This window comes from Theobroma cacao, chromosome 3, assembly GCF_000208745.1.
Source record: "Theobroma cacao cultivar B97-61/B2 chromosome 3, Criollo_cocoa_genome_V2, whole genome shotgun sequence".
Lineage (NCBI taxonomy): Eukaryota > Viridiplantae > Streptophyta > Magnoliopsida > Malvales > Malvaceae > Theobroma > Theobroma cacao.
Window position 1 is genome coordinate 9,329,335 of NC_030852.1, and position 8,449 is coordinate 9,337,783.

General features: G+C 32.5%; 1 long non-coding RNA gene across 1 annotated transcript; it reads right to left on the reverse strand.

The window, feature by feature from the left end:
* LOC108661309 lies at positions 905-2,609 on the reverse strand. The gene is made up of 3 exons (XR_001927066.1): positions 2,581-2,609; positions 1,819-1,899; positions 905-942 (listed from the first exon to the last, which is right to left on the reverse strand). It is a non-coding gene; the product is annotated as an uncharacterized LOC108661309 (long non-coding RNA).

Here is an 8,449-nt window from a genome sequence, read left to right on the forward strand (position 1 = left end):
TCATGGTTAATGGACAAAGCCTCAAGCCTTATTCTATGGATGAAGAAATGCAAAAAGGGGTGCCATAATCAAGCTAGTGACTATAAAGAAACATTTCTTGGGAGGCCACCCAAGTTTTTGAAACTCTTACACGTTTTATTTGAAGTTATTTTTTTAGATTTTTTCATTAATTTGTTTTTGTTCTTTTTTTTATTTAGATTTTTGTCACCTTAATGGATCCTCCCAACAACATTGGATATGATGAAGATGAGGAGGAAGATTAAAGGATCTCCACTATTGATAACTCTATTATATAGAGTTATTTTGACACATTTTAGAGGCTTAAGTTGTCACGACCCGGTACTCCCCTCGAGCTTGTGACAACCGCCGCGGTGTCCTGATAGACACTCATTACCCGGAATGTCAAACGGAACCCCATAGGGCTTTAATATTAGTTTCTCATTTTTCCTGTGAGTAACCGTTTCCAAATATCATGTTCTAAAAAATTTTAAGCTATTTCCAACTTAAATCAATAAAAAAAATGATTTCTATCTCACAGGGGCATTTTGGTCATTTTTCCTCAAAAATCTCAAAACCAGCTAAAAATATAGTATGCAAGTGGAAAACACATATTTCATAATCAAAAATAAGTTTAGATATCTAAAACATTCATTTAAAGTGAAATTATAACTATTTGAATATAATAAAAATATTTAATAAAATATTTTATTTTCTTATAAAACAATATTTATAGAGTTACTGGTAAATAATTTTTGTAGCGTAAAAGCTAAATAAATTCATACATATTATAATACAGATAACCAAAGTATAAAATTTAATTTACAGTGACACGTGGGCCCACAAAATGACCAAAAGTATCAAAAGCGGTAAACCTACAGTTTTTGAGGATGCAAGTCCAACTGTAGCCCTCAACAAAGTGAGCTATCTACCGACTATCCTGAGCTTGAAATGGGTGGAAAGGAGGATGGTGAGATTATATAATCCCAGTGAGTAAACAAATATCATCTAAAATATCTAAAGCCGAGTAAATGAAGACAGATAAAATAGATTAGCATAAAAATGATTCACAGCATTTGGAACTCATTTTAATAAGATAAAATAGATTCATTTCACCCAAATAAACAACAAGGCTTATGATTTCCTGAAAAGTTTGGCACGTGCCCAAATCATTCTCATACTCAGTTATTAGGGATACCTTGGTCGAGGGCTATCCCAACCGAGTCCGTCAAGGCTGTTAAAAAGTTATGTACACATAAATCATGTTTTTATTTTGAAAACATAGTCGTTCCTTGGCGTTGGCAGAGTTCACCTTCACGTGGTGGTTTAGCGTGAAGTGAACTCTAAAGTGTTAGCCTCAAGAGTTATCCATCCGCACCTCTCATATTGATGTAAAAATATAATAGGGTTATCGTGCCCCTCTAATAGGCTGGTCCACGGAACCGGCCACTACAGCTACCAATTATAACCCACCATACAATAAAAATTCAACAGCATGACATGGCAATTTTATCATTATCCAACCTATCAAGGCAAACAACAGTTTATACATTTTCAACACAAATACTAATTCAACCATTCATGCCAATATTATCATAAGGCATTCAATTCAAACCATGATTTATAACACAGTAATTAGTCTCAATTACTCCATTTTCAAAAGCATCATTCAATTTCAAGACAATTTTATAAAATCATTTCATTTAATCACATTTTGCTTATAAAACATAAAGATTTACCATTTAAACTCATTTTTCTATCAAATCACAAAAACGATTACAAACTACTTTAGATAATTAAGACAATAATAAGGTTACTCACTGTAATGAAAATCGAGTTTCGAGTACTCTGATTCTTGATCCTCGGGTACTATCTCTTTACTTTTGCCAGAATGCTCACCACCTAGACATAATGCACAATAAGCTATTTACTACATTTGTGCTAAATTGTTATAAAACAATTTAGACTTTATACTAATGCATGAAATGGGATGTAAATTGTTCGGATTATCGTCTAAACACGGTGTTCTACACAAATTCAACTGTGTACCTAAATAAAACGGTATTGGCCTAATTCGATCTATCACCCGATTAATTAGCCAATATGTCCAATTTAACTCCAATTAATTCTATTTTTCGTCCAATTCTCCAAACCATCAAACACAAGTTAAATAACTTGAAATATGGCAAAATCATCCTTACATTTTCTCTTGGAAAATTCGGCCATGGTGAGTGCATCAACACTATAATTTTTCAAGCTTGATTCTCACACCATAAATCACTAATTCCTAACCAAATCACTTGAAATAAAATCAAAATCATCATCAATATTCTACATGGAGAATTCGGCCAATGATGGGTGATGGGAGAAAATGAATTTTTCTTGTTTGTTTTTCATGCTACACATCACAAACTAACTAAAAACACTAAAATACATTGAAATCTAACCAAATCAAGCATCAAAACCTCCCTCTAAGTGTTCAGCCAGCAAGGGATTCATCATGAGTTTATGTGATTCAACCATGGAAAATAAGAAAAACTACTTAAGAAAGAGAGATCTCAAGCTTAATTGAAAAAATATTACCTTTTTTCACTTGTTTCCTTGAATTTTCACATTGTTCCCTTGAATTTTTCCATCTAGGGATTTTGTTCTTTCTTTTCTTCCTTTGTTCTTGCTTTGGCCAGCCATAGAAATGAGAAATGGGCTGATTTTGTGCTAATTTATAAGGAAAATAATAAAGAAATAAAAGCTTGACACTTGTCACCTTACCATTGGTCCAATTTTAAATTCTTAATTATGAAGTTTTCTTTCTCCACCACATAAAATCCTTCAATTATCCATGATAATATTGGGTAAAATCCATGTGCTGGACAAGTGTTGGGTGATGTAAAATTATAATTTTGCCCCTAGGGTGGCAAAATGACTATTTTGCCCTTATGCTCAAAAAAATGCCGGAATTAAAATTTTTCACTTCTCAAACTCAAATTATGTTCTAAATAGTCAATCTTGATCAAAAATTTCTTCCAACATTCCAATTTTAACCTCAAGTGGCAAAATGACCATTTTGCCCCTAGGTCATGAAAATTCCAATTTGACTCCAAATCGGTCTTCGAACTCCGAATCACCATTTTAAGTCATTCTAGGGGTTTTAAAATTCTCAATTGCATCTTAAAATCTCTATTTGCACTAGTTAGAGGCTTAATTCAACTTAGTTGTACCATTTGATACAATACTGTCCTTTAACGATTTTTGAGGTACCCAAGTAAGCAAACATGCATTCTTATGTAGGAATGGCATAATAAACATATTGTCGAGCTGGGCTTGACATAAGTAGTTAGATCTTTGAGATTTTAGGTTCGAATCTTAGCATTTTAGGTGTTTTTCTAGTTTAAGTTTGATTACATGTTGAGTAGTTAATTTCAATTATTTTAGTTAAATTTTATGTTATTTTGTTTTAAATTACTTTAAGAGTAGTATTGGTAATTTCTCTTATTGCTTTTATAGGAAGTTTAATGAAAAAGTCTCATTTGATGAAAATTTGTGCAAGTATGGTGATGGCTTCATTTGTATATGTTGTGGTATCTTGACAATATCTCTGTCTACAAAACTCCAAATGAAGTGATTCTTTAACCACTAGACTTCTACGAGGAAGGACTATAACTTTCATGTTTACTACTTCACCCAGTTCAGATTGGATCATGGTCAAAAAATTTTCTAATTCGAAGCACTACAGTAGTATGTATGGACTAAACATGATGCAGTATTTAGAGCATATCTTTCAATCCAGGTGTCCAATTTATATGATTCTTAATCCATTGGAAATTTAAAAAATAGGGCTACAACTTTTATTTTTCCACTTTTCCCAGTTCAGACTAAATCAGGGTGAAATCACATTCAAATTTGATAGATCGTTGCAACATTAGGAGAATAAGGTTGTAGCTCTAGTGAAAGGAAGCTCACCATACAATTTTCTCGAGAGCTTAGTGCTCTAGCATTGGAGAAGGAGTGCTACAGTGCTACTGTAGCTAAACAACTAGTGTCGCGGAGCCGAGAAATCAAGGCCGCTGCGTTGGGCTATTTTCCAAAAATAAAAGTTTTACTGGATTTTGGAAATTAGGTTACTTGGAGCCTATTTAAAGGACCTTTTTCAAAGGTTTTAAGAAGGAAGCAACCCAACTATTATGGAGATTTGGAGCCAAGACCAAAGCAAGAAAACAAGAGAAATTGAGAGAGAATTGAGATTGCAAAGCTTTAACACTTAGTTTCTTTCTCTACTTTTGTGTTTCTTTTATTTTCTTTGACTTGGATTCATGGCTAAATTTCTTTGGATGTTGTTTTTATTAGTTATTTGAGCTAAATTATCTTTCTAGGATTGTGGTTGTTTTTAACATGTAGTTTGAATATTAGTTTCTCTTTTATTTATCATGAATGGGTGTAGTTTTGCTTATTCAAATCTGTTCTTAATGCTTTTTATTGCTTAGCCAACAATTAACTGATTCGTGGATCTAATTGAGACTCAACAAAGAAATTTTAGATTGGACTAAGGTTTGAATAGTGTATGTTCATGTCACTTAGGTGTTCTGATTCGCGATTCGGGTAGATAGACGCCAATTGCCATACATAGCCACATTAGAACACTTGCTTAATGAACTTAATATATTTGATTCCTATAAACATATAGTGAACTGATTAAGTTAAGTATTTGTACAAGCAACTCAACGGAGACTTGTTCATAACTTTGGATTCTAGGTTAGTAAAACCACCTAGGAAAGATAAATAACAAAACAAGCTTGTATCAGATGAAATGTTGAATGAACCCATAATCCTAGGTCTTTAATATACTATTTTTCTCAACTTATTTAGTTTGTTAGTTTATTTAGTGCTGATTTTTAATTATTTTTAATTAGCTTTTCTTCAATTTTTGTATTACTTAAATAAGATTAATTTGTTTTATAATTTTAGTAATTAGTGAAAATTTAGGAACAAATCTCCGTGGAAACGATACTCTACTTCATAACTATATTACTTGTTTGGTACAAATACTTGCATGTGCAAAATTGACAACAGCTACCTGAAGAAGTATTCTTGACTTTTCTTCTTTACTTTTTAACATTGAGAACAACGGTAATTCTAAATTTTTTTTAGGGGGGGTAGGACTTGATGTTTAAACTTTGTTTCTTATTTCTTGAGTTTTAATGGTTTTGAATGTTGATGTTTAGTTAGATTGTTAGTATTCAAGTTGCTGCATGTTTTTGAGAAAAAAAATATTAGGTATAGTTAGTTGCACCATTTTCTTTGTTCACTTATCTAATGAATAAAAATAGTTATCTTGTTATCTTGTTCTCTTAATCAAGATAAATACTATTTGAGTATTATGTTGAATTCGTTTGCTAAGTATTGTTGTAGAATGTGATTTTCCCAACAATTTGAGAACATGTTTCTTGCTTTGAATGATTGCGTACATTTAGAAAAAGTTTATGTGAGTATAAATTTTGAATAAAGTCTAAAGTTCTAAAATTTGTTAAAGTATCTCACAAGGCGAAATCCTAGGCTACATTTAGTTTGGGAAATGACTTAGGCCATCATTAGATTGTTTGAGCTTTTCAAGCCTACCTTGCTATACTATTATCCTTTGTCACCCATTTTTTATCATAATTTTTTTCTTTTCTTTGTTAAACACATAGCTAATTAACCTTAGCCTATAAATAACTTACAGTTTAACACTCATCACTCCTATGTACATAAATCATTTTAGGGAGTGTAATTGAGCTAAGCAATGAAAAAAAAAAGGTAGAAAAGGTGGAGTTGTTGAGAAAAAAGCCCAAAATTTTTGTTCACCCCACTACCTAACATAAAAGGAAATAAGTTTAGGGGTGTTAAATTGTGAATGAAAAAGATAAGAAAAAGATGAAGAAAATAGAATAAAGTGTTTAATGAAGGAAAAAGGGTGAAGAAAAGAGAAAAAGGGTGATTAGGAAAAGTGAAAAATAAAGCTCATTATAGGTTCTAAAATGATTATGTGCTTAGAGTGATTTGAGCTACGTATTTTCCTAAATCCTACCTTAACCCTAGCCATACGTTACAAACTTGATAAAGTCCTAAGGATTCTTGAGTAAGTGTTAGCCTACATTAATGGAGAGCGGGATGAAAGCAAACATATGAAACTTGTGACTAATTTGAATTTTGCGCAAACATAAACCTATCCGAATGGCATGATATTCATTGTAAGAAACTGCACACACACAAGAATCCATTTGAACACATGCTTTCAATTGTGTTGAAATGTAAACTTGAGCAATATTTATGCTTTGCTTTGAGTAGGGAAATAAGATAATTGACAAAGAAATTAAAAATTGAACTTTGACTTTGTGCAACAGACTTGTAGTTAATTAGTTTCACCTTTCATGTTTCTTTCTTTTGGTCTTAAGTTTTGCACGAGGACTACCAAAATATTAACTTTGGGAGTGTGATAACTCTATTATATAGAGTCATATTGCACTATTTTTTAGCATAAAAAATATCAAAAATAAATTTTCTTCAATAAATCACTAGGTATAAAAATAATGAGTCAAGATAAAATATTTTGCTTGAAATAAATGCTAGCTATGAAGGATAAAGAAAAATATTTTTCTAAAAGAAAAATAATAAATCGATATAAATCTATTTTCCAAAGGCAAGTATGAATAATAAATAATAATGTGAAAACTAAAAAGAGACATAAACAATTTATAGTGATTTGGCTTTTTAATGCCTACATCCATTCCCTTGGCAACCAAGGAATTTCAATTCACTATCAAAAATTCTTGCTTTTAACGAAAAGCAATAACCCTTACACAATCCATAATGGGATTCTTGCTTTTGCATGGGGATCAAGCAGTAACCCTTTCAATCCACAAAGGAATTCTTGCTTTTTAAGAGATCAAGTGATAACCCACACAGTCCACAAAGGATTTTTCCTTTTTGATAAGAAGCAAGAACCTTTACCAGATAGCCTTTTAAGGTTAAGTTAGAACCTTTACAATAAAGCACAAATTTCAGCAAGAAACTGTTTCTACAAAAGTTGGGTGCTGAGACTTTAAGCTTGTTTGTAGTGAGAGAAGAAATTTTAGCTTAATTGAAGTAAGGATTCAACCTTGAAAGCTTGATGGAAGACTAAAAGGATGCTAGAAAGTGAAAATGAGCTTATGGGTAGTCTCTCTAAGGTTTGAAGCTTTGGTTCAAGTCTTCACTCACTTCAAAATGGCTCAAATGCGTCTAATTATAACTAGAGCATGATTTGGAGCCATTAAACACAAATTTAAATAAAAAATCTAGATGTTGCTGAAGCTTGAGGGTTGATTACAACACTCCTAGGGTCGACTATGTTCTTCAAATTTCTTAATTAGGGTTTCCATAGTCGAGTATAAAAGTTCTCTAGTAGATCTACTTCCAAAATGATTGTATTTTTTAAGTTTGGCTTGGTGTGGTCGACTATCTGCCACAACCCGAAACTCCCATCGAGCCAGTGACAATCGCCGCGAAGCCTCGACAAACATTCTTCCCCCGAATGCCCTTCGAGACCTCGCAAGGCTTTTGTATCAGTTTTTCCACTCCTCTCTCTTTTTTTTTTGAATAATAAAATAAAATAAAAATATTAATTAAAATAATATATTTTAATGCAAAACAATATATATATATATTTTTTTTTTTGAAACATCAAAAATTAACTATCTGCACATAAAAACAAAATAAATTTATACATACTGTAATATAGAAAACTAGAGTATGCAATTTAAATTACAATGACACGTGGGCCTTCAAATAACTGAGAAAGTTTAAGTCTATAACCTTGCTTTCTAGGATGCAACTCCAAAATTTACTTTTCGACGCAATTGACAGTCTACTGCCTATTCTGAGTTTGAAAAATGTATAGGAAGAAGGGGTGAGATTATAAAATCCCAGTGAGTAGACAAACATCATCAAAATAATCTAAAACCGAGTAATAGGAGACAATATAAAAACATTGTATCTCAATAATGTTCATAACGTAAAATTTGTTCAATCTATACCAAACAATTTCTTTTCATCAAATTTCTCGGCTTATGAATTTCACAAAATTGGCCCCTGCCATAATCATTCTCGTGGGTACCTTCGTCAACGTATCCCACTAAGACCGCCAAGGCTATTAATTGTCACACACACAAACACATTTCCCCTCTGACAACACAGTCGTTCCTTGGCATTGGCTGAGTCTCACTTTCACGTGGTGGCTAGCGTGAAGTGTACTCAAATCCTACCTCGGGAGTTATCCTACGCGCCTCTCCAATCGAGGTAAGCTCAATAATTGGGAACCGTGCCCCTCTAATTAGGCTGGCCCACGGAACTCCCGTCACTGCAGTGCCCACTTTATAATCCACCAACCAATAAAATCACAATAGTATGACATGGCTCACTTAACACATTCAAGGCAAAT